At 53.7% G+C, this 26,393-nt stretch overlaps 2 protein-coding genes across 5 annotated transcripts in view; one reads left to right on the forward strand and one right to left on the reverse strand.

Annotated features, from left to right (window-relative positions):
* LOC119963845 (dedicator of cytokinesis protein 2-like) overlaps positions 1 to 26,393 on the reverse strand; it is a 1,353,280-nt gene that overhangs the window by 629,270 nt on the left and 697,617 nt on the right.
* Positions 15,612 to 26,393, forward strand: part of LOC119963846 (INSYN2B protein-like) — a 262,235-nt gene continuing 251,453 nt past the window's right edge. For 2 of the 4 annotated variants that reach the window (XM_038793196.1, XM_038793194.1), the window contains exon 1: positions 15,614 to 15,847. The gene's annotated coding sequence lies outside the window, so the exon portion shown is untranslated. Of the gene's footprint in view, positions 15,848 to 26,393 lie in introns of all 4 variants that reach the window. The other 2 variants (XM_038793199.1, XM_038793198.1) reach the window with 2 other exon arrangements.

Below are 26,393 nucleotides of genomic sequence, written 5' to 3' on the forward strand. Positions count from 1 at the left end.
TCCCATCTTAAATCACTGCAGGCCATGAGGTGAAAATACCCCACTCCCAACGAATAGAGAGTTCCAGAATATTGACTCACGAACTCACCGGCAAGGAAATACAATGCTGGAATATCGGGTGGGATTCTCCCGCACTTGGGGCGATGGCCCGATGCCGGTGCCAAGAGCGGCGCAAACCACTCCGGCGTCGTGCCACCCGGAAATTGCGGAATCTTCCGTTATTTCCAGGGGCTAGGCCGGCGGCAGAGGGGTTGGCACCGCACCAACTGGTGGCGAAGGGTCGCCGTGGTCCCGTGCATGAACCACCAATGTGTTCCTGCGTATGCGCAGGGGGTTATTCTCTGCGTTGTTCATGGCAGAGCCCCACAGAGGCCAGCGTGGAGGGAAAGAGTGCCTTCAGAGCACAGGCCCACCCGAAGATTGGCCAATCGCAGGCCAGGCCACCGTGAGGGCCCCCGGGGGTGGATCCCCCCCCCCGTGTCCCCCCCCCCCCCCCCCCCCCCGAGGACCCCGCTAGATGGCTGACAAGCCAAGTCCCACCGTGGTGGACCATGTCCATTTCACGCCGGCGGAACTGGCTGGAAATGTGCGGCCGCTTGGCTCATTGAGGTCCGGAGAATTTCCGGGGGGGGCCGCTGCCAATGGCCTCCATCCAGCGTGGCGTAAACTCCGCCCTCACCCGAAAACCAGCGCCGGAGAGTACGACAGCCGATGTCGGAGATGCGGGGCGGGATTCACGCCGCCCCCCCAGGGATTGTGGGTGCCACACAATAGGAAGGATGTGAAAGTGTCGGAGAGAGTGTAGAAGAAGTTCCCAAGAATGGTTCCAGGGAAGAGAAACTTCAGCTATGGGGACGGGTTGGAGAGGTTGGGACTGTTCTCCTTGGAGAGAAGAAAGCTGAGAGGAGATTTGAGAGAGATGTTCAAAATCATGAGGGGGCTGGTCAGAGTAGACAGGGAGAAACTGTTCCCGCTTGTGAAAGGATCAAGGACGGGAGGGCACAGATTACATAGAATTTACAGTGCAGAAGGAGGCCATTCGGCCCATCGAGTCTGCACCGGCTCTTGGAAAGAGCATCCTACCCCTACTAAGGTCAACACCTCCACCCTGTCCCCATAACCCAGTAACCCCACCCAACCCTAAGGGCAATTTTGGAAACTAAGGGCAATTTATCATGGCCAAACCACCTAACCTGCACATCTTTGGACTGTGGGAGGAAACCGGAGCACCCGGAGGAAACCCACGCAGACACGGGGAGGATGTGCAGACTCCACACAGACAGTGAACCAAGCTGGAATCGAACCTGGGACCCTGGAGCTGTGAAGCGATTGTGCTATCCACAATGCTACCATGCTGCCCTTAGATTGAAAGTGTGATTTGCAAAAAGAACAAATGTAATGTGAGAATCTTTTTTTGACATGGGTGTTTTAGGTCTGGAATGTACTGCCAGGAAGTTGAGACAGGTTCCAGTTATGATGATTACTTCAAATCCATACAATCCCTATAGTACAGATGGAGGCCATTCAGCCCTTTGAAAGAGCACTCTACCTAGCATCACTGCCTATCCCTGTAACCCCAGTTTTGTAAGGGCAATGAAGTGTCTACACAGAGTAGGTCGAAACAAACAAACTTACTTACAATTTACTTTTATCTACAGCTCCAGTAGCTCCCCGATGGATTCTCTCTCTAGCCAGTGCCTAAACTGCCTGAATTTATATATGTTACAACTGTATATTCCCCTTAACGGGGTAGCTTATATTCTGTAATGGCCCAGGGGGGTGTTAATTGTTCCCACCCCATAGGCTACATGCGGGTTATAACACCCACCTAACCTGCACATCTTTAGACTGTGGGAGGAAATGGGAGCTCCCGGTGGAAATCCATGCAGACACGGGGAGAATGTGCAAACTCCACACGGTCACCCAAGGCTGGAATCGAACCTGACACCCTGGTGCTGTGAGGCAGCAGTGCTAACCACGGTACACTCTACTTGAATATAAACAATATGCAGGGGAACGGGGATAAGGCCGGAGAATGGCACTAAGTCATGATGCTCGTTTCGACAGCTGGTGCAGACGCGATGGGCCAAATGGCGCCTTCCACACGGTAACTATTCTGTGATTTTGATTGTCCATGGGAAACATGGAGGCAATGATCCTCGTGTGCACCAGCTAGCCTTGTCCTTCTTAGCAGAGAAGGTGAGATTTGGGAGCTGCTGTCTGAGATGCCTTGACAGGCTGGTAACTGAGTCATTGGAGAATGAGAAAGGTGAGAGAATAGAGCCAGAAACCTAGGCGGGTTCTCACCCAACCGGCAGCCGGGCCGTACCGGCGCCAAAGAGTGGCGTGAACCACTCCGGTGTCGGGCCGCCCGGAAGTTGTGGAATCCTCCGCACTTCCGGGGGCTTGTCCGGCGCTGGAGTGGTTGGCTCTGCGCCAACCAGCACCGAAGGGCCTCCGCCAGCTGGCTCGAGTTAGCGCATGCACGGGAGCACCAGCATGTTCTGGCACATGCGCAGCTTGTGGCCATGGCGGAGCTTGACAGAGGCCGACGCGGAGGGAAAGAGTGCCCCCACAGCACAGGCCCGCCCGCAGATTGGTGGGCCCCAATCGTGCCCCCCTGAGGACTCTGCAAGCCGCCCTCACAGCCAGGTCCCGCCGGTATGGACCTTGTCTAATTCACGCCGGCGATACCGGCCTAAAACCATCGGGGCCTGGAGAATCGGCGAGGGGGGGGGGGCACTGCCAACGGACCCCGACCGGCGCAACGTGTTCCCGCCCCTGCAAAGAAGCCGGCGCTGGAGAATTCGGCATCCGGCATCGGAGCGTCGGGGTGGGATTCACGCCGCCCCCCCCCCCCCCCCCCCGGTGATTCTCTGACCCGGTGGGGGGGTTGGAGAATTCTGCCCCTAATCCCTATTGTTCATGGCTCTTCAAAATGGCAGCATGGTTAAAATGGTTGCACTCAGTGCCAATTCCAAAAGCATGCAGGAACCAGTTTTCAAAACTAATTGACGTTGAAAAAAAATCACATCTTGCAAACACCGAAATCGAGATGTTGATCTGTTGAGTTTTTTTTTACATGAAGCATTAATCAGTTTTACTCTGGATCAGAAAGACACCAGCTGTCAAGAATTTCGTACGCGTGTTATTATTGCAAGGTTTGTTGACGAATGTTGACAAGATTCTTGACATAACAATATACAGTCAAAACATCCATTAAATGAAAAGAGAGCAATGATATTGCCTTATAATATGCACAGAAACGCTCCTGGCATTGCCCTGTGCATAATGTGGGTGTTCCTGTTATCATTCTGATCTCCGTGTTAGGGTCGGTGCATGGGGAAAGGGAGAGAGGGAAATGAGGGGCCCAGACTGGGGGAGCTTGTGGAACAGGAGGGATGCGAGAGAGGTGATGTTTTCTTTTAACAATGCAGCAATGAAAAATATATACAGACAGTTGCTATCTAATTTTTACCTGACAATAGATCAGTGCTGCTTACAAAAAGACCAGGGAAGTTCTTGCCAGTGTCTTTGGCCAGCATCAACCGACATTACTGAGAATAGATGATTTTCCCATTGCTGTTTCTGAACTCTTGCTGTGCCAAAATTGACAGTTGTACATTTAATGTCACAGCAATGATATGGGTTGAATTTCCTGACTTTAGTCTTTTTCCATACATTGGGTCCGGTTTTGGGGCAGGGACACAATTGCCATGGTAACGTGCCTCACGATTGCTCCTTAGCAAACCATATCAATTAAAAACCTGCCTCCGTCTTCCAAACCAATTAAGGAAGGTGGGTGGGAGTGAGCTATTCCATTTGGATGGGCTACACTTAATCCGGTCAAGGAACAGTGGACGGGATACTGCGAAAACCGGAGGTGCGGGCAACTCCGACGCAAAGGAGTGGCGTAAGCACTCCGGCGTCGGGCTGCCCCAAAGATGCGGAATTCTCCGTACCTTCAGGGGCTAGGCCAGCCCCAAAGGCCCTCCGCCAGCCGGTGCGAGTTGGTGCTTGCTCTTACCCGGCAGGACCTCGGCGTAGATGCATCCAGGGGCAGCCTGGTTGGGGGGGGGGGGGGGGGGGGGGGGGGGGGGGGGGGGGGGGGGGGGGGGGGGGGGGGGGGGAGAGGGGGCCTCCGCTGTGGCCTGACCCGTGATCAGGGCCTACCGATCAGCGGGTCAGCCTCTGGGGCTGGGGGCCTCTTTTGTTCCGCACCGGCCCCTGTAGCTCTACGCCATGTTGCATCAGGGCCAACGCAGAGAAGGCAGCCACTGCGCATACGCGGCAATCGCGCTGGTCCCACTGCGCAGCCACGCGTTGGCGTCAGTCCCGCGGCGCCCCTCTGACACCAGGGTTCGGCAGCTGGAGCAGCGTGGGTCACTCCAGTGCTGTGCTAGCCCCCCGTAGGGGTCAGAATCGCTGCTCCTGAGGCCATGTTGACTCTCTTGAGAAACGCGACGGCGTTTACGATGGCGTCAACACTTAGCCTCAGGATCAAAGAATCCTGCCCTCTACAACTGAGTGCATGAAGCATCTGCAGTGAGATGGAGTAGCTTGTGGCACAAGTAGAGGTAAATGATTTTGAGCTAAGCGACATTACAGAGACATGGGAGCGACATTACAGAGACATGGGAGCGGCATTCATGGCAGCGGGATTCTCTGTCCGGTCACGGCAGCGGGATTCTCCTTCTGTTCACGGCAGCGGGATTCTCTGGTCCCGCGACAGAAAATGGGAGATTTGGCCGAGTGCCAAATTCTCCGTCCACGCTAGCAGCGGTAGCGGAACGCTGTCACAACGGACAATCCAAGCATTGGTTACAAAGGTGATCAAGGTTGGGAAGTAAATATTCCTGGGTACACATTTTGGAAAGTCCGACTGGCAAAGAAGGAGGGTTCACCCTGATAGGCAGGGATGACATAGGGACATTAATCAGGAAGGATATGGCCTCAGAAGATGATGAAGTAGAAAGAGTATGGGGGATTATTAAGAGCCAGAAAACTCTGGTGGGAATAGTTCATAGGCGATCGGGGCCCACCGATCCGCGGGCGAGCCTGTGCCGTGGGGGGACTCTATTCTTCCGCATAGGCCACTGTGGTCCTCCGCGGTGGCTGACGCGGAGATGAACCCCCCCCTGCTCCCCCCTGGGATGATGCCAGCACACGCTGGCGCTCCCACGCATGTACCAACTCGCGCTGCCGGCGCAGGCCGTTCGGCACTGGTTGGCGTGGCGCCAAACCCCTTCTCCGTCGGCCGGCGCAGCGCAAATGACTCCGGCGGTGGCCTAGCCCCTGACGGTGCAGAGGATTCCACACCTTTGAGGTGGCCCGACGCCAGAGTGGTTCACGCCACTCCTTCGCGCCGGAGTTGCCCGCCCCGCCGATTCCCGCAGAATCCCGCCACATGCGTCCCAAACACTGACCTCCATTACGACCTTTTCTCCAATCTAAAAAACAACTATTTATCACTCCTCTCTGTTTCCTGTCACGCAGCCAACTTCTTATCCAAGTTCCTACTTTTCCTTTTATTCAGTGAGCTAGATTTATACTCACAGTCTGTCATGCGGCACTGCATCAATTGCCTTTACACCACTGGCTGGATTCTCCTGAGTCTAAGTGTAGACGCCGGGGCAGGATTTGTGCACTTCTACGGCAGCAAAACTGGCACCGCACCTGGACCGATTCAGCGACTGTTGAGGGGCGGACATGGCGTCACATGGACCACAATCGATTCCAATGGGAATGGTGCAAGACAGGTCGGGTTTTTGGTTGACACACGGGAGGCTGACAAGCTGCGTCCGCATATACACATTACATTCCCCACACACTCTCATCCCAGTCAACAAGATGACAAAGGTTGCAATGGAGCATGTCCATCACATTGATGGGTCAGCTGGGGCCGGAGGGCCCTGAAAGGGGACACCCATACAACCCGTGGCCCTATGTTCACACTGCGGCATGTGCAGCTGCATGGCTGCCTTACCGGCTGACGCAATGGTGTCCTGTGCCCATCCACCCCGACACCACAGCCCACCTTCTGGCCACTCCCCTCTACTCCCCTCGGCCCTGGCAGAAGCCAAGCTGGCACAGCTGGCACCAAACTGTGCCGATATTGGACACCTTCCGTACCCCCCTCTCCCTCCCTCAGCAATCACAGCGCCTGTTTCACGATTTTTAAGTGAATCTCGCCATCAGGAATTTGACCTCGTGTAGGTGGAGAATCGCTGTGGCTCCGGAGAATACCGGGTCAGGCCCGCTAATGATATGCCAATGGCGTTTACTGTACGTGCGTTCTAGAACTCATTGACGCCGCTGTCAAGGCACCGGAGAATTGTGATTTGGCGTGAAATTAGCGCTCGCTACGATTTTGGCGTCAAAACCAATTCTCCGCCAATCGCGTTTCCCAAGACCTGCGTCGGCCGATGTAGAATCCCACCACACATCTTTTTCTGTTACCTCCTTCTCAATTGTAATTTTTTCTCATGTATCATTGAACAGAACATTAAACAAGAAATTGTTGAAACTTGTAACAGAGGTAATTGTGCGGGACTTTAATTTTCATATAGACTAGCACAGTGGTCTCGAAGATGAGTTTGTAAAAAGATTTTGTGATGGTTCCATGGAGTAATATGTTATGGAATTGACTGGGGATAAAGCCATCTATCGCGATTTAATAGAAATGAAACAGGGTCCAGTGCCGAGCATACGTAGCCAGGTGTTTCCCGATACTGGCAGCGGCAAGAATCACTCCCCCTTAAACGGGAGTTTGTTTCATTTCTGGCCTCGGAGAGGAACTGGCCTGCCGAGGCTCCACTTGGGCTCATTTCCTGTATGAACAAGCTCCACTCGCTAGCGCAGGAAAAGGCTGGGGTGCCAATGGCATACTAATCTCTAGACCCCCCACATAGAGCCCACCTCCGGAACCCATTCAACACCCCAACTCACCAATAAGTGGGGTCACTGAGTCCTCCTCCCACACCCGACCGCATAAGGGCAGGGCAACTGCGGGCCCAATTCCTGTCATGGGTTTGATGCCATCTGGGTCTCTTGGCACTGACAGCCTGGCACCACCATGTCCAGAGGTAGACAACTAAAGGGCCCCCGATCACCTAGGACCCTTCCCCCCCCCCTCCCCACCCCAAGTACCAGAAGCCTGGAAACCAGTGCTAAACAGTGCCCGTTCAGGGTCTCCGAGGCAAGGCCGTTAGGTCCCGGGTACTGGGTAGATCTGGCATTGACATATTCGAGTGAGGTTAACTGCTCACATGAATATGCCAATCTGGGTCCTGACCTCAGTGGGCTGGATCCAGATCACGACACCTCGTGAGAACTCACGAGGATTGACGAGGCTGGTAAATCCAGCATGAGGCCTGTCGCGAGATTCACCCGCCTTGTCCCACGGCGAGGCCGATAGATCGTGCCCCTAATATTGTGTAGTGCAAATTCTCCCTGTGTCTGCGTGGGTTTCAACCCCACAACCCAAAAGATGTGCTCGGTAGGTAGATTGACCATGCTAAATTGCCCCTTAATTGAAAAAATAATTGGGTACTCTAAAAAAAAATTTTTTTTTAAATCATATTGTCTAGTGAAGCAGGGTTAACTATAATCTCATAGTAAAATATCTGATGGGAAATAGTGATCATAATGCTATTGAATTCCATGTTAAGCTTGAAAATAACATACATCAATCACCAGCAGGAATCTAAAACCTATACAAAGCTAATTACATAGGTATAAGAGGAGCATTAATTAAGGTTATTCATGTAAGTAGACTAAGGCAGTAATTGTACAGGAGACACAAATTCAAAATGTTCAACAAATGCACATTCCAATGAATAACAAATGCTCAATAAGAGAGATCCATCCATGGCTTACTCAGGAAGTTAGTGGTAGATGAGATTGAAAGAAGAGGTTTACAAGCTTGCAAAAGTAGTCACACATCTGAGTACTGGAAGTCATTTAGGGACCACCAAAAGCCGCTGTTAAAAAGGGGGAACATAGAACACGAGAGCTCTTATTAGTATATAAAAAGGAAGAATATCTAAAGTAAATGGTGGCCCCTCAGAGCCAGAGACAGGAGAAATTATCTGAGGGAACGATGAAATGGCAGAGGCATTGAACAAATATTCTGAGTCTGCTTTCACAGTGGGAGACACAAGTTTCATGCCAGAAAGTGACAGTATCCTTGGGGCTAAAAAGAGTGAGGATATTATGGAGTTTAACATCAGCAGAGAAAACATTTCGGAGAACCATAGGGAACTAAAATCTTCAGGGCCTATGACCTATACCCTCAGATTCTGAAAAGATGTGACTGCAGAGATCGTGGATGGCTTGCTACAATTTTCCAAATGTCTTCGATTTTGGGAATGGTGTCATCAGAGTGGAAGTTGGCAACTGTTACACCGGGTTTCAAGGAAGGAGGGAGAGAGAAAAGGGTGGACTACATGCCAGTTCGCCTAACATCAATGGTTGGAATCTCTTATTAAGGAAGTGTTAATGATGCGCCGAGAAAAGCATTGGATGATTAGACCAAGTCAACATGGTTTTTAGAAAGGGAAAACCAATTTAACAAGTTTATTCAAGTTTCTTTGATAATGTAACTAATAGGGTAGATAAAGGGGAATAAATAGATGTAGTATACCTTGATTTTAAAAAGGGCATTCAGTAATCATAGATAATCATAGAATTTACAGTGCAGAAGGAGGCCATTCGGCCCATCGAGTCTGCACCGGCTCTTGGAAAGAGCACCCTACCCAAGGTCCACACCTCCACCTGTCCCCATAACCCAGTAACCCCACCCGACACTAAGGGCAATTTTGGACACTAAGGCAATTTAGCATGGCCAATCCACCTAACCTGCACATCTTTGGACTGTGGGAGGAAACTGGAGCACCCGGAGGAAACCCACACAGACACGGGGAGGATGTGCAGACTCCGCACAGACAGTGACCCAAGCGGGAGTGGAACCTGGGACCCTGGAGCTGTGAAGCAATTGTGCTAACCACAATGCTACCATGCCACACAAAGGGATAATAGACAAAATAAGGGTTGGTAGAGTTGGGTAATATATTAGCATGGATAGAGGATTAGTTAATGAACAGGAAGTAGGGAGTGGGCATAAATGGAGCATTTTCAAGTTGGCAGGCAGTGAATAGTGGATCAGTGCTGGGATCTGAGCTACTTACAATCTATACTAATGACTGAAATGGAGACACAGGGAGTGATGTATCTAAGTTTGCTGATTGTAGAAAACTAGATAGAAATGTAATTTTATGAAGATGTGTTATATAAAATATTACTTTATAATGACATCGGCTTGACATGAATTTTGAAAACGACACTTATCTAAGCAAGGAACACTGACCGACAGCACCTAAAATGTTGCATTTGTGATGGAAACAAGCTCCTTTTATGGAGACATAGGGCTCCATTTTCAATGCTCCCGCCGGGTGTGTTTTTGGCAGGGAGGGCATGTAAAATATGGTTGGTGCCCACTCCAACATCTCCCCATCCACCCTGAGGTCACCCCCATAATATGGGGTGGTTGAGTGCCAAAATTCGTAGCAGCCCACCATATTAATTAGTTAATCAAGGGTTAATCATATTTGCCATCTAAATTTTGGCACGGGCAGCCAGGTGCGCGTGGGCTGCACGATATTTTAAATAATGTCTCCAAAGTGTGTGCAGGAAGGGGGTAGTTCTATCTTTAGGGGTTGCCCTTTGCCAATGGGGGGAGAGTCCCTCTAAGGTAGAACTCCTTTTCTGTCTGACCACATAGAGCTTCAAATTCACTCCCTCACTACACCACCCGCCCCCCCCCCCCCCCGCCCTCTTTCAAAACTACTTAAACCTTTGCTGCCCAAGATTACCTCGCTTCAAAATCCAATGGCCTTCTTTCTCTCCTCCTCCTGCCAACCCAGCAGCGTCCATTACTGCGCTCTTGGTGCTAATGGGACTGATGGAGGTGCCAGTTCATTGGATTGACTGGCTGTTCCTGAGGGTGGCACTTCCCTCCCCAGTGAGGGGTAAAATTCCCATCTGGCCCTCTGTATAGCCTGGCCACAGAGCGGTAAGGCTGTGGGGCAGGCAGGCAAAGAGCAGGTCAATTCCGTGTCGGCTTTGCTTCAGAAGGATTGAGCTGTCCACTCCCCCATAACATTCCACCCACACATCCATGGAGCTCAAAGAGAGAGAGGTCACGTGATCTAACTCTTGGATGTACAGGAGATATTAGATAGTGAGAGAGAGAGAGAGACTGCCACATTCTCTCTTCCTTCTCAAACCTATCTCATCAAACGTGAGCTGTTAGTGATGTTAAAACCCACCAGAAACCTCATTTCTGCAAACCCTGGGCGGGATTCTCCGGTCGCCGACGCAGAAATCCCGTTCAGCAATTGGCAGGCGAATCCCAGTTTGCGCCGAAATCGGGTGCGGTACCGCTTTTGAGATGCCACCCCCACCCCCCTCAAAAACAGCGTACTCGAAGAGTATGCCGCAAGCCGAATGGATGGCCTCGGGACGTCACCTGAGGCCCTCCCCCAATGCTCCGCCCCCAATGGGCCAAGTTCTCAATGGCGCGGAACACTTATCCTTTTTCTTTTTGTGAACCCAGCGTGGCGGCTGCGGACTGAGTCCAGCGCCGCGACAGTTGATTGTGGGGGTGGGAGCCATTCCACGGGTGGGGGGGGGGCCTTGACAGGGGCTGGGGGCACTGGTGGGGGGGCGGTCCGGGGGTGGCGATGGGGGTTACTGTGGGACAGTATGTGGCAGGCCGGGTCCGCCGCATGCAGCCACCGCCATCTTGCACAGCCCGGCCACTGCAGGCTGCCGCCGTGCGCATGTGTGGCCACGGACCAGGCAATTCGCCGGCCATATCCGCAGGTAAAGCCGGGGGCTTTATGCTGCGTGGCTGCTTGCCCCCCCCCCCTCCCCCCCCCCCCCCCAAAAGACGGAGGATTGGTGCAGCTTCTGCACCATTTTTTCTGCCGTAATGCGCCACTGTTCCCACGCAGGCGTCAACAATTCGTCTTCAAATCGGAGAATCCATCCCCAGGGAACTTTAAGGAGAATTCTCAATGACACCATTGGGGTGAATCCTCCGTCGGCGGCATTCTCCACTATGTCGGGGGCGTACCCCCGCCCACGGGTTTCCCGTGGGCGTGGGGTGGCCACAATAGGAAATCCCATTGCCTGGCGGTGGGAATGGAGAATCCCGCTGCCTGCGACTGCGCGCCAACAAGGAACACGCAGGTGAGGAGGTGGGGAACTCACCTCCATTGCCTCTAGTGAGAAACCCTTCAGCTGTGAACAAGCATTTGGAATAACATTTTCTGACTTTACTTGGCCAAGGTTTTAACATCTGATACTCTGCAGACTATTATTTATTTTTCGCAAAATTGAAGGGTGTGCGTGCGCATGCATGCGTGGGTATTTTTGCATTAATGAGTGGTTGGGTATATTTGTATATTTTAACCCTTTTCTTACTAATTTTTGCATCTTTACCCAAGTAAGCTTTTGCAATAAAACGAAATCATCACTCGTTAACATGGGTTGAACAATGTCAGGAGAAGTTGCTGATCATTTTGGAGTGAGATGAGGAGGAATTACTTCACTCAAACGATTGCTGAGTATATTCAAGACTGGGTTAGACTGATCCTCCGCACCTTCAGGGCCTAGGCTAGTGGCCAGCCAGCGCCGAAGGGCTTAGCGCCATGCCAACCGGCGGCGAAGGGCCTCCGCCAGCCGGCGCAAGTTGCCGCATGCGTAGGAGCGCCAGCGTGTGCTGCCGTCATCCCAGCGCATGTGCAGGGGGGTTCTCCTCTGTGCCAGCCATGGCGGACCGTTACACTGGCCGGCGCAGTGGGAAGGAGTGCCCCCACGGCACAGGCCCGCCCGCGGATCGGTTGGCCCCGATCGTGTGCCAGGCCACTGTGGCCCCCCCCCCCCCCCCCACCCCGGGACCAGATCCCCCCCCCCGCACCCCCCGGACTCCGCGGGCCGCCCGTAGAGCCAGGTCCCGCCAGTAGGGATCTGGTCAAATTTACGCCGGCCGGACCGGCCGAAAACGGGCGGCTACCCGGCCCATCGCGGGCCGGAGAATCGCCAGGGGGGCCGCAACCGGCACGGCGCGATTCTCGCCCCCGTCAAAAAACCGACGCCGGAAAATCCGCCAGCCGGTGGCGGGGCGGCGGGGCGGGATTCCCGCCGCCCCCGCCAGATTCCGGCCGCCCCCGCCAGATTCCGGCCCGGCAGGGGGTCAAAGAATCCCGCCCCTTTGTGTCCTTGACAGCACTATTTTGCAAGAGGAAGTATTTCTAATTGAAGTGATTGTGGCATGTTTCAGAGAGGCACACTGGGGCTTTTATTCTGCTTTTTACACTGCAGTGTCCACAGGAATGGTGAGGAAGGCTGTTCTCCAGAGTCACTCCTGCTGAGGAGGCAGACGGGCTCCAGTGAGGTGAGCTCCTGACAGGCGGAAACAGGGGGTACCTCTTTCAACCAAACAGACACACATGGATGTGGCCAAGGAAGTGAGCAGTGGCCCCTCATACTTAGAGGAGGAAGAGGGTGTGACAGGTGAGTGGTCGAAATACTAATCGGGTAATAATCCCACACTCTGATTTGCCTGACCTTCTCCAGCACAGCACGCCTCTGGTCTGCAGGCTTGCTCATTGCTTTCTCTGCAGGCACCTCTCAGGTACCACCTGAGTAGCCGACGCTCACAATGACCCTTGGAGTACTATTCTCCACCATCCATGCCTCGCTCCATCAAAAGGTATCTTTCATACCTCTAAATACAAGGGCTTCTCGTCACTTGCACCTCCCTGCTTTCTCCACTTGCAGTGGAAGAAACTGCATATGTTGCCAAGAGTCAGAGACAAGGGATTATGGCTCTCCAGTGGCAGGCACCTTGCCACCCACTGGTAATGGGTGCCCACTGGGAGCTCACTTGTCCACTGATAAAGTGATCATGCACCCCGAGGATGAAGAGGTCAATAATGACCTGCCATCACAGCCTTGGCCTCCTGAGTTACTACTGCTCGTATATGTCCGGCTTGCTAATCATTTTTTAAAGTCCCAAAATCTGGTGTGCGCTTCCTGTGTTATGTGGGAAATCCAGGATACTTCCTGTGTCCTGGACAACCATTTGTTTCGGATGTCTTATCAATTACAGCAGCTCGAGCTCTGGGTTTCAGAACTGGCGTCACTGCAGAAAATCCATGAGGTTGTTTTCTTTCTCTGGAATTCCCTTTTGGATTAACAAGTGACTATTTTATATCGATTGTTCCTAATTCTGGTCTCCCCTGCAAGTAAAAACGTTGTTCTTGTATCTCCCCAATCAAACCCATTCAGAATTTTGAAGACCAATCAAGTCTTCGCTCTCCTGGGAAAATAAAACAGCTGCAGTCTCTTCAATCATTTCCCTAGATATGACCTCGAGTATCATTCTAGTGGTACCCTAATCAATAGAGAAGGAAAAGTAGATTAACCAGCCATTTGTCACATGTTGTATCTGGGATCTTGCTGTGCACAAACAAGCTATGGGACAACAGTCTCTGTACTTCATGTTGCATTTTGGGAAATGCTCGGGGATGTTTCCAGGAGGTAAAGTGCGGGTTTGATTTTTGCTGCCATTACCCTTCCTGCTGGCATTTCGCCTTTGAACCCACTGCTCACAAAGAGGAGTGGAATAGTGTGACACAAATTTCTAAATGTTTAATCTCACAGCAAGCTACCACGTGTGATCAACACTTCCCCTTTCCTCCCCATGCACACCCAGCTGTCACGTTCCCCCGTCTCGAAGATGCCGCAAGTTCTTTTGTTCTCAGGTTCCACGGACACCCAGTTTCTAGCACGCAGTCAGGGCACCACAAGACAAGAAGTCGTAGGAGCAGAAGTAGGCCACTCGGCCCATCGAGTCTTCTCTGAAATTCAATGAGATTGCGGCTGATCTGATGTGATAATCCTCAACTCCACTCCAGTTACCCGCCTTACCCCCCATAACCTTTGACTCCCTTACTGATTGAAAATCTGTCTATCTCAGCCTTGAGCATACTTAACGGCCCAGCCTCTACACATTGATCCACTCCCCTCTGGGGGAAGAAATTCCTCCTTATCCCTGTTTTAAATGGGCGACCCCGTACTCTGAGATTATGCCCTCTGATCACACTCGAACCACACCATCCCCACTTAGCTCAAGATCACCGAGAACAATTATAATACCAATACCAATTTATATAGCACTTTCGCGGCCGCAGGATATCCCAAAGTGTTTTAAAGCCAATGAGCTACTTTTGAAGTGCAGTCACAGTTGTAATGCGGGATCGGTCACAGCCAATTTGCCCATAGCAAGCTCCCACAAACAATGAAATATTGACCAGATGATCTGCTTCAGGGATGTTGGCTGAAGATCAAATATTGGCCACGAGCCCACCTTCAAAAACAATCCCATGGATGTTTTGCATTCGTTTGAGAGGGCAAGCTTTAACAAAATTCAGCGACCGGCAAGGCACTGCGAGTACGGGTAGCGCCAGCCTCCGGAATTTATGCTCAGGTCTCTGGAGTGGGGTAGGGGCTGGGGGAAAGGGGGGGGGGGTCTTAAACCCTCAACCATCGAACCTAGATGAGAGAGAGCTACCGAACGAGCCAGAGCTGACACTTACACTGCAGCAGCAGAAACAGCAGCATTCCTGGCTGCATCTGGCAGACTCAGCACAGCTCAGGGCGGGGGGGGGGGGGGGGGGGGGGGGGGGGGGGGGGGGGTGGGGGGGAGAGTGGGTGATCAATCTCTGGACATTTTTTAAAAATTGTAATTGTGACTTCTCCAACAGCATGCTCTGTGCTTGGGGGTAGGGGGGTAGGTCGGGGGTGGGGGTGGGATTTGATTTGGTATGGTGGTGGGAGATGCTGGGGGGAGGTGGTGGTGGTGGGGGGGGGGGGGGGTCTGCAGGGGGAGACCGTCAGGAGATTATGGAACTTCAGGGAATCAGCACTGGGTATTAATTCACCACAGCGCCCTGTCTGGGGACTGACACATCAGCACAAGACATTAACCACAGCAATGCTGTCTTCTATCGATTTTTGGTGGGTGAAGGAGCAGTGATACAGAGGCAGGCACACACACTCACACACACACAGACACGGCTGCAAAGCACACCCATCAGCATGGGTGAGAGAATTCATAATTACCTCACCAGTGACGTGCTTTCATCAGCTGCTGGGGATCTTGTTCAGCACATTCATTCTCCTCCCCTTCAGAACTCCACTCTGCCATCTGCAGAATACTGGAGAGCAGTAAGGGATTGAAAGCCAGCCAGCTAGTGAGAGCCCACACTGACACACATGCACACAACACCCCACTCACATATACAGACAACACACCACTCACATACACACACAACAGACGCACACGTACTTTTACACACACTCACCACACACAGACTCACACTCTGTCTCTCCCAGGAGTACGTCTCGCACATGCTCCCACACACTAACACGGCGTTGCAACCACGAGGAGGATCCTAAGTGTGGAATATACCCCCTGCACTTGGAAGAATAGGAAAGAGAGGAGGAGAGGTGGTGGCGGTGGTGATTGGGGGAGGGGGTTGGAGGGTGGGAGGAGGGCTCATTGCCTGCGAGATGCTGTGTGAGAGAGCCACGATGATCAGTGTTAAAGAGGGATCGTCCAGAGAGCCTCAGCCGGTGTTTCCGTCTTTCATCGGGAGGGTACCTCTTCTGATCAGAGATGCTGCTTTCCTGAGGTAAAAGAGAGAGAGAGACACACACACAGGGACACGCACACAATTGAGGAGAAACTAAGGATGCTATTGCTGCCAAGCTGCAGGTAGGTGGGGCTTTACATACTTACATAAAGAAGCAATTGCTTTCCTGGGAGAATGGAAACTTTTGTGCATTATTTTTCCATTTTCTGCTAGTTCTTCCGTTTGTAATATTTTTGTGGAGCTGAAGCAGTCTGTCATTGCCAAGTGTTCCACGACCAGACTGAGGTTTCAGCACGGAGTGTCTTCTGCTCTGGATTCAAGGGATTCGATGGTCCGAATTCTTTCTGTTGGATTTAGCCTGAGCTTTTCGCGAGGGGGTGATTTTTGCCCCAGCGTGGGTTACATATTTCATGAGCATGGGTGTGTGTGCAAGGGGTGTGCATATGTGTGCAAGGAGTGTGCCTATGTGGGCAAGGAGTGTGCATATGTGAGCGAGGAATACCTGTGCGTGCGACTTGTGTGTGCCTCTACATGTGAAAAGCACTGCCTGGTGTTCTCCATTCAAAGTAAGCTGCGCTCTTTAACAAGCCATTTGGTTAACCCTTTGAGGTGACCTGCAACTGGACCTCAATATTAAAAACTTCCTTTTGCAAACTTTTCTCCCACCCTCCCTTCCCAAACCCTGCCACCACAGATGCCTGAATGTGCGGTTGAGCAGAATCAATAGTAACTTGCCAAAGGGAATTGGATATATACTTGGAAAAGGGAAAAATAAATTGCAGGTCCACGTGGAAAGAGTGGGGGGGGGGGGGGGGGGGGGGGGGGGGGGGGCTTAGCGGGCGAAATAAACTGCTCTGCAGAAGAGGCGACACAGTCACAATGGAACAGTTGGCCTCCGTATGATCTCCAATTGGCCAAAAACATAAGTGGGATGTTGGGAGTCCCAGGGACGTGTTTTTCAGTTATTAAAAAAAGGAATTGCATTAACACAGCACCTTTTCCAACCGTACAATATTCCACTACATTTTCCAACTGATGAAATAGTTTACAAAATAAGGTCACTGTTCCACTGTGGGAAATGGAGAGCCAATTCCCACAAAGCAAGGCCCCACAAACAGAAATGAGATCATGATCAGAATATTGCTTACATGGTAGCACTCCTTCAGTAGGCACTGTGAGTTTCAACCAATCCATTTCCTTCCTAACGGTTGGGAGCGTGTCGGTGGGGTGTCTCCCCCTCGTGGGGAGTGTCTCTCCCTGTCAGTGGGGAGTGTAGGTGGGGAGTGTAGGTGGGGAATGTCTCGCTGTCAGTGGGGAGTGTTTCCCTGTCAGTGGGGAGTGTTTCCCTGTCAGTGGGGAGTGTCTCTCCCTGTCAGTGGGGAGTGTTTCCCTGTCAGTAGGGAGTGTCTCTCCCTGTCACTGGGTTGTCTCTCCCTGTCAGTGGGGAGTGTCTCTCCCTGTCACTGGGTTGTCTCTCCCTGTCAGTGGGGAGTGTCTCTCCCTGTCAGTGGGGAGTGTTTCCCTGTCAGTGGGGAGTGTCTCTCCCTGTCATTGGGGAGTGTCTCTCCCTGTCAGTGGGGAGTGTCTCTCCCTGTCATTGGGGAGTGTCTCTCCCTGTCAGTGGGGAGTGTTTCCCTGTCAGTGGGGAGTGTCTCTCCCTGTCATTGGGGAGTGTCTCTCCCTGTCAGTGGGGAGTGTCTCCCTATCAGTGGGGAGTGTCTCTCCCTGTCATTGGGGAGTGTCTCTCCCTGTCAGTGGGGAGTGTTTCCCTGTCAGTAGGGAGTGTCTCTCCCTGTCAGTGGGGAGTGTTTCCCTGTCAGTGGGGAGTGTCTCCCTGTCAGTGGGGAGTGTCTCCCTGTCAGTGGGGAGTGTTTCCCTGTCAGTGGGGAGTGTCTCCCTGTCAGTGGGGAGTGTCTCTCCCTGTCAGTGGGGAGTGTTTCCCTGTCAGTGGGGAGTGTCTCTCCCTGTCAGTGGGAAGTGTTTCCCTGTCAGTGGGGAGTGTCTCCCTGTCAGTGGGGAGTGTTTCCCTGTCAGTGGGGAGTGTCTCTCCCTGTCAGTGGGGAGTGTTTCCCTGTCAGTGGGGAGTGTCTCTCCCTGTCAGTGGGGAGTGTCTCCCTGTCAGTGGGGAGTGTCTCTCCCTGTCAGTGGGGAGTGTCTCCCTGTCAGTGGGGAGTGTCTCTCCCTGTCAGTGGGGAGTGTCTCTCTGTCAGTGGGGAGTGTTTCCCTGTCAGTGAGGAGTGTCTCCCTGTCAGTGGGGAGTGTTTCCCTGTCAGTGTGGTGTTTCCCTGTCAGTAGGGAGTGCCTCTCCCTGTCAGTGGGGAGTGTCTCTCCCTGTCAGTGGGTAGTGTCTCCCTGTCAGTGGGGAGTGTCTCCCTGTCAGTGGGGAGTGTTTCCCTGTCAGTGGGGAGTGTCTCTCCCTGTCAGTGGGGAGTGTCTCTCCCTGTCAGTGGGGAGTGTCTCCCTGTCAGTGGGAAGTGTCTCCCTGTCAGTGGGGAGTGTCTCTCCCTGTCAGTGGGGAGTGTATCCCTGTCAGTGGGGAGTGTCTCTCCCTGTCAGGGGGGAGTGTTTCCCTGTCAGTGGGGAGTGTCTCACCCTGTCAGTGGGGAGTGTCTCTCCCTGTCAGTGGGGAGTGTCTCTCCCTGTCAGTGGGGAGTGTCTCTCCCTGTCAGTGGGGAGTGGCTCCCTGTCAGTGGGGAGTGTTTCCCTGTCAGTGGGGAGTGTCTCCCTGTCAGTAGGGAGTGTCTCTCCCTGTCAGTGGGGAGTGTTTCCCTGTCAGTGGGGAGTGTTTCCCTGTCAGTGGGGAGTGTTTCCCTGTCAGTGGGGAGTGTCTCCCTGTCAGTGGGGAGTGTCTCCCTGTCAGTGGGGAGTGTCTCCCTGTCAGTGGGGAGTGTATCCCTGTCAGCGGGGAGTGTCTCTCCCTGTCAGTGGGGAGTGTTTCCCTGTCAGTGGCGAGTGTCTCTCCCTGTCAGTGGGGAGTGTCTCTCCCTGTCAGTGGGGAGTGTTTCCCTGTCAGTGGGGAGTGTCTATCCCTGTCAGTGGGGAGTGTCTCTCCCTGTCAGTGGGGAGTGTCTCTCCCTGTCAGTGGGGAGTGTTTCCCTGTCAGTGGGGAGTGTCTCTCTCTGTCAGTGGGGAGTGTCTCTCCCTATCAGTAGGGAGTGTCTCTCCCTGTCAGTGGGGAGTGTCTCTCCCTGTCAGTGGGGAGTGTCTCTCCCTGTCATTGGGGAGTGTCTCTCCCTGTCAGTGGGGATTGTCTCCCTATCAGTGGGGAGTGTCTCTCCCTGTCATTGGGGAGTGTCTCCCTGTCAGTGGGGAGTGTTTCCCTGTCAGTGGGGAGTGTCTCTCCCTGTCAGTAGGGAGTGTCTCCCTGTCAGTGGGGAGTGTCTCTCCCTGTCAGTGGGGAGTGTCACCCTTTCAGTGGGGCGTGTCTCTCCCTATCAGTGGGGAGTGTCTCTCCCTGTCAGTGGGGAGTGTTTCCCTATCAGTGGGGAGTGTCTCTCCCTGTCGGTGGGGAGTGTCTCCCCCTGTCATTGGGAGTGTCTCTCCCTGTCAGTGGGGAGTGTTTCCCTGTCAGTGGGGAGTGTCTCCCTGTCAGTGGGGAGTGTCTCCCTGTCAGTGGGGAGTGTTTCCCTGTCAGTGGGGAGTGTCTCCCTGTCAGTGAGGAGTGTCTCTCCCTGTCAGTGGGGAATGTCTCCCTGTCAGTGGGGAGTGTCTCCCTGTCAGTGGGGAGTGTCTCTCCCTGTCAGTGGAGAGTGTCTCTCCCTGTCAGTAGGGAGTGTTTCCCTGTCAGTGGGGAGTGTCTATCCCTGTCAATGGGGAGTGTCTATCCCTGTCAGTGGGGAGTGTCTCTCCCTGTCAGTGGGGAGTGTCTCTCCCTGTCAGTGGGGAGTGTTTCCCTGTCAGTGGGGAGTGTCTATCCCTGTCAGTGGGGAGTGTCTCTCCCTGTCAGTGGGGAGTGTCTCTCCCTGTCAGTGGGGAGTGTTTCCCTGTCAGTGGGGAGTGTCTATCCCTGTCAGTGGGGAGTGTCTCTCCCTGTCAGTGGGGAGTGTCTATCCCTGTCAGTGGGGAGTGTCTCTCCCTGTCAGTGGGGAGTGTCTCTCCCTGTCAGTGGGGAGTGTCTCTCCCTGTCAGTGGGGAGTGTCTCTCCCTGTCAGTAGGGAGTGTCTCCCTGTCAGTGGGGAGTGTCTCTCCCTGTCAGTGGGGAGTGTCTCTCCCTGTCAGTGGCGAGTGTCTCTCCCTGTCAGTGGGGAGTGTCTCTCCCTGTCAGTGGGGAGTGTTTCCCTGTCAGTGGGGAGTGTCTATCCCTGTCAGTGGGGAGTGTCTCTCCCTGTCAGTGGGGAGTGTCTCTCCCTGTCAGTGGGGAGTGTTTCCCTGTCAGTGGGGAGTGTCTCTCTCTGTCAGTGGGGAGTGTCTCTCCCTATCAGTAGGGAGTGTCTCTCCCTGTCAGTGGGGAGTGTCTCTCCCTGTCAGTGGGGAGTGTCTCTCCCTGTCATTGGGGAGTGTCTCTCCCTGTCAGTGGGGAGTGTCTCCCTATCAGTGGGGAGTGTCTCTCCCTGTCATTGGGGAGTGTCTCCCTGTCAGTGGGGAGTGTCTATCCCTGTCAGTGGGGAGTGTCTCTCCCTGTCAGTGGGGAGTGTCTCTCCCTGTCAGTGGGGAGTGTTTCCCTGTCAGTGGGGAGTGTCTCTCTCTGTCAGTGGGGAGTGTCTCTCCCTATCAGTAGGGAGTGTCTCTCCCTGTCAGTGGGGAGTGTCTCTCCCTGTCAGTGGGGAGTGTCTCTCCCTGTCATTGGGGAGTGTCTCTCCCTGTCAGTGGGGAGTGTCTCCCTATCAGTGGGGAGTGTCTCTCCCTGTCATTGGGGAGTGTCTCCCTGTCAGTGGGGAGTGTTTCCCTGTCAGTGGGGAGTGTCTCTCCCTGTCAGTAGGGAGTGTCTCCCTGTCAGTGGGGAGTGTCTCTCCCTGTCAGTGGGGAGTGTCACCCTTTCAGTGGGGCGTGTCTCTCCCTATCAGTGGGGAGTGTCTCTCCCTGTCAGTGGGGAGTGTTTCCCTATCAGTGGGGAGTGTCTCTCCCTGTCGGTGGGGAGTGTCTCCCCCTGTCATTGGGAGTGTCTCTCCCTGTCAGTGGGGAGTGTTTCCCTGTCAGTGGGGAGTGTCTCCCTGTCAGTGGGGAGTGTCTCCCTGTCAGTGGGGAGTGTTTCCCTGTCAGTGGGGAGTGTCTCCCTGTCAGTGAGGAGTGTCTCTCCCTGTCAGTGGGGAATGTCTCCCTGTCAGTGGGGAGTGTCTCCCTGTCAGTGGGGAGTGTCTCTCCCTGTCAGTGGAGAGTGTCTCTCCCTGTCAGTAGGGAGTGTTTCCCTGTCAGTGGGGAGTGTCTATCCCTGTCAGTGGGGAGTGTCTATCCCTGTCAGTGGGGAGTGTCTCTCCCTGTCAGTGGGGAGTGTCTCTCCCTGTCAGTGGGGAGTGTTTCCCTGTCAGTGGGGAGTGTCTCTCCCTGTCAGTGGGGAGTGTCTCTCCCTGTCAGTGGGGAGTGTCTCTCCCTGTCAGTGGGGAGTGTTTCCCTGTCAGTGGGGAGTGTCTATCCCTGTCAGTGGGGAGTGTCTCTCCCTGTCAGTGGGGAGTGTCTATCCCTGTCAGTGGGGAGTGTCTCTCCCTGTCAGTGGGGAGTGTCTCTCCCTGTCAGTGGGGAGTGTCTCTCCCTGTCAGTGGGGAGTGTCTCTCCCTGTCAGTAGGGAGTGTCTCCCTGTCAGTGGGGAGTGTCTCTCCCTGTCAGTGGGGAGTGTCTCTCCCTGTCAGTGGGGAGTGTCTCTCCCTGTCAGTGGGGAGTGTCTCTCCCTGTCAGTGGGGAGTGTTTCCCTGTCAGTGGGGAGTGTCTATCCCTGTCAGTGGGGAGTGTCTCTCCCTGTCAGTGGGGAGTGTCTCTCCCTGTCAGTGGGGAGTGTTTCCCTGTCAGTGGGGAGTGTCTCTCTCTGTCAGTGGGGAGTGTCTCTCCCTATCAGTAGGGAGTGTCTCTCCCTGTCAGTGGGGAGTGTCTCTCCCTGTCAGTGGGGAGTGTCTCTCCCTGTCATTGGGGAGTGTCTCTCCCTGTCAGTGGGGAGTGTCTCCCTATCAGTGGGGAGTGTCTCTCCCTGTCATTGGGGAGTGTCTCCCTGTCAGTGGGGAGTGTTTCCCTGTCAGTGGGGAGTGTCTCTCCCTGTCAGTAGGGAGTGTCTCCCTGTCAGTGGGGAGTGTCTCTCCCTGTCAGTGGGGAGTGTCACCCTTTCAGTGGGGCGTGTCTCTCCCTATCAGTGGGGAGTGTCTCTCCCTGTCAGTGGGGAGTGTTTCCCTATCAGTGGGGAGTGTCTCTCCCTGTCGGTGGGGAGTGTCTCCCCCTGTCATTGGGAGTGTCTCTCCCTGTCAGTGGGGAGTGTTTCCCTGTCAGTGGGGAGTGTCTCCCTGTCAGTGGGGAGTGTCTCCCTGTCAGTGGGGAGTGTTTCCCTGTCAGTGGGGAGTGTCTCCCTGTCAGTGAGGAGTGTCTCTCCCTGTCAGTGGGGAATGTCTCCCTGTCAGTGGGGAGTGTCTCCCTGTCAGTGGGGAGTGTCTCTCCCTGTCAGTGGAGAGTGTCTCTCCCTGTCAGTAGGGAGTGTTTCCCTGTCAGTGGGGAGTGTCTATCCCTGTCAGTGGGGAGTGTCTATCCCTGTCAGTGGGGAGTGTCTCTCCCTGTCAGTGGGGAGTGTCTCTCCCTGTCAGTGGGGAGTGTTTCCCTGTCAGTGGGGAGTGTCTATCCCTGTCAGTGGGGAGTGTCTCTCCCTGTCAGTGGGGAGTGTCTCTCCCTGTCAGTGGGGAGTGTTTCCCTGTCAGTGGGGAGTGTCTATCCCTGTCAGTGGGGAGTGTCTCTCCCTGTCAGTGGGGAGTGTCTATCCCTGTCAGTGGGGAGTGTCTCTCCCTGTCAGTGGGGAGTGTCTCTCCCTGTCAGTGGGGAGTGTCTCTCCCTGTCAGTGGGGAGTGTCTCTCCCTGTCAGTAGGGAGTGTCTCCCTGTCAGTGGGGAGTGTCTCTCCCTGTCAGTGGGGAGTGTCTCTCCCTGTCAGTGGGGAGTGGCTCCCTGTCAGTGGGGAGTGTTTCCCTGTCAGTGGGGAGTGTCTCCCTGTCAGTAGGGAGTGTCTCTCCCTGTCAGTGGGGAGTGTTTCCCTGTCAGTGGGGAGTGTTTCCCTGTCAGTGGGGAGTGTTTCCCTGTCAGTGGGGAGTGTCTCCCTGTCAGTGGGGAGTGTCTCCCTGTCAGTCGGGAGTGTCTCCCTGTCAGTGGGGAGTGTATCCCTGTCAGCGGGGAGTGTCTCTCCCTGTCAGTGGGGAGTGTTTCCCTGTCAGTGGCGAGTGTCTCTCCCTGTCAGTGGGGAGTGTCTCTCCCTGTCAGTGGGGAGTGTTTCCCTGTCAGTGGGGAGTGTCTATCCCTGTCAGTGGGGAGTGTCTCTCCCTGTCAGTGGGGAGTGTCTCTCCCTGTCAGTGGGGAGTGTTTCCCTGTCAGTGGGGAGTGTCTCTCTCTGTCAGTGGGGAGTGTCTCTCCCTATCAGTAGGGAGTGTCTCTCCCTGTCAGTGGGGAGTGTCTCTCCCTGTCAGTGGGGAGTGTCTCTCCCTGTCAGTAGGGAGTGTCTCCCTGTCAGTGGGGAGTGTCTCTCCCTGTCAGTGGGGAGTGTCACCCTTTCAGTGGGGCGTGTCTCTCCCTATCAGTGGGGAGTGTCTCTCCCTGTCAGTGGGGAGTGTTTCCCTATCAGTGGGGAGTGTCTCTCCCTGTCGGTGGGGAGTGTCTCCCCCTGTCATTGGGAGTGTCTCTCCCTGTCAGTGGGGAGTGTTTCCCTGTCAGTGGGGAGTGTCTCCCTGTCAGTGGGGAGTGTCTCTCCCTGTCAGTGGGGAGTGTCTCTCCCTGTCAGTGGGGAGTGTCTCCCTGTCAGTGGGGAGTGTTTCCCTGTCAGTGGGGAGTGTCTCCCTGTCAGTGAGGAGTGTCTCTCCCTGTCAGTGGGGAATGTCTCCCTGTCAGTGGGGAGTGTCTCCCTGTCAGTGGAGAGTGTCTCTCCCTGTCAGTAGGGAGTGTTTCCCTGTCAGTGGGGAGTGTCTCCCCCTGTCAGTGGGGAGTGTCTCTCCCTGTCAGTGTGGAGTGTCTCTCCCTGTCAGTGTGGAGTGTCTCCCTGTTAGTGGAGAGTGTCTCTCCCTGTCGGTGGGGAGTGTCTCTCCCTGTCAGTGGGGAGTGTTTCCCTGTCAGTGGGGAGTGTCTATCCCTGTCAGTGGGGAGTGTCTCTCCCTGTCAGTGGGGAGTGTCTCTCCCTGTCAGTGGGGAGTGTTTCCCTGTCAGTGGGGAGTGTCTCTCTCTGTCAGTGGGGAGTGTCTCTCCCTATCAGTAGGGAGTGTCTCTCCCTGTCAGTGGGGAGTGTCTCTCCCTGTCAGTGGGGAGTGTCTCTCCCTGTCAGTAGGGAGTGTCTCCCTGTCAGTGGGGAGTGTCTCTCCCTGTCAGTGGGGAGTGTCACCCTTTCAGTGGGGCGTGTCTCTCCCTATCAGTGGGGAGTGTCTCTCCCTGTCAGTGGGGAGTGTTTCCCTATCAGTGGGGAGTGTCTCTCCCTGTCGGTGGGGAGTGTCTCCCCCTGTCATTGGGAGTGTCTCTCCCTGTCAGTGGGGAGTGTTTCCCTGTCAGTGGGGAGTGTCTCCCTGTCAGTGGGGAGTGTCTCTCCCTGTCAGTGGGGAGTGTCTCTCCCTGTCAGTGGGGAGTGTCTCCCTGTCAGTGGGGAGTGTTTCCCTGTCAGTGGGGAGTGTCTCCCTGTCAGTGAGGAGTGTCTCTCCCTGTCAGTGGGGAATGTCTCCCTGTCAGTGGGGAGTGTCTCCCTGTCAGTGGGGAGTGTCTCTCCCTGTCAGTGGAGAGTGTCTCTCCCTGTCAGTAGGGAGTGTTTCCCTGTCAGTGGGGAGTGTCTCCCCCTGTCAGTGGGGAGTGTCTCTCCCTGTCAGTGTGGAGTGTCTCTCCCTGTCAGTGTGGAGTGTCTCCCTGTTAGTGGAGAGTGTCTCTCCCTGTCGGTGGGGAGTGTCTCTCCCTGTCAGTGGGGAGTGTCTCCCTGTTAGTGGAGAGTCTTGGAGGGAGAAAAAACCTCAATGTCTGTTCTCGACCGCGTGTTGTTGGTAAAACATTGTTTAATTCGGAAAAACTGTGTGCACACAGGAGAGATAGACTCCGTGACTATCCTGTAACTCGCAAAAGTCAGCTCTGCCTGTCCTCAGAATTACCTGCATATATATTTAAAGTTCGGAGTCACAAGCATGTATTGGCATCACTGAATCATTCGGAACAATACAAAGTGATCAGTATGCATATTTTCTGGTCCCCATAATGGAAAAACGATGAAAGAATACAATGTTTCCTTACAATCTCATGGGATTGTGTTTAGCAAATTTAACTTCTATAGAGGTGCGAATGTGTTGTACAATGGATCCCTTAGACTTACGGGAGCCTCCTGTGTTTCCCTTTTCACATTCAAATGCTCTGTGAGATGATTAAATCATTTCCAATGTGGGTAACTTTAACCCCTAGCTTGCTGGTTTTCCCTTGGTGTATGTTTAACCCCTTGCCTGCTGGTTTGCCCTTGGCCTGTGCTATTACAATACTTTGAGACATCTTTATTATACCAATCCTGACACATATAGCAATTTTGGGGAGTGTTTCCCTCTGTCAGTGGGTAATGTCATGAGTTGGTATCTGTAGGGTGTGTTAACTCCTGTATGGTTAAAAGTGTTAGTGGGTAGTGTCAGTGGGGAGTTTCGCCCTGATTAAGTGGGGAAACACTCCACTTAATGTGGGCGGTGTAGGAGGGGCACACTGTTCCATGTAAGTGGGAAAAGTTGGCGGAATATGTTAGCAGGAATCGTGGCTAGGGAGTGTCGCTCCATGTAAGAGGAGAATGCCTCCCCTCACAATGGGCACTTTTGATGGGGAATGTTCCTCCAAGTTGTTGGTGACTGATGGTGGGGAGTGTGGCTGGTGAATATCTGTGGGGCAGGTCGCCTGCTCTGTGCAGAGTCAGAATCAAAGATTCAGATGGTGCAATACTGGACTTTCAGATTACACTGCCTGTGATTGAGGTTGTATATTCATAGAATTACTATCATCCTTCTCAAACCCCTTCTCACACTCACCCAGTGGCCACTGTCAGCGTTAGAGGATCTCAAGTAGTTTTGAGCAATGTTAGAAAATTGCAATCTATCAGTGAAGGGTGAAATGTGTTAAAGTCTCAGTCGAAATAGACACAGGCACGCGTGCATGCGTGTACACACATATCTTCACAAGCCTAGATTTACAAGAATGTTGCCAGGGCGAGAAAAGTGTAACTACGAGGAGAGATTGGAACAGGATAAAATTGTTTCCCTTGGTGGAGAATTCTAGATAAGGTATGTGGCAGAAGGTGTAGAGGGAACATGAGGAAAAACTTTTTTATGCAGAGGGCAGTAGAAGTCTGGAATTCGCTGACCGAGTTGCTGGTGGGGGCAGAAACCCTAGACTCTTTGAAAAAAATACCTGGATCTGCACCTTAAGTGCTCTAAGCTACAGGGCTGTGGACCGGGTACAGGAAAGCCGGATTAGAAAGGGCATCTGGGTGTCCTCGGCTGGCAGGGACAAGATGAGCTGAATGGGCTTCGTCTCTGCTGTAACGGTTCTAGGCTTCTAGATAC

This window comes from Scyliorhinus canicula, chromosome 3 (assembly GCF_902713615.1).
Source record: "Scyliorhinus canicula chromosome 3, sScyCan1.1, whole genome shotgun sequence".
Lineage (NCBI taxonomy): Eukaryota > Metazoa > Chordata > Chondrichthyes > Carcharhiniformes > Scyliorhinidae > Scyliorhinus > Scyliorhinus canicula.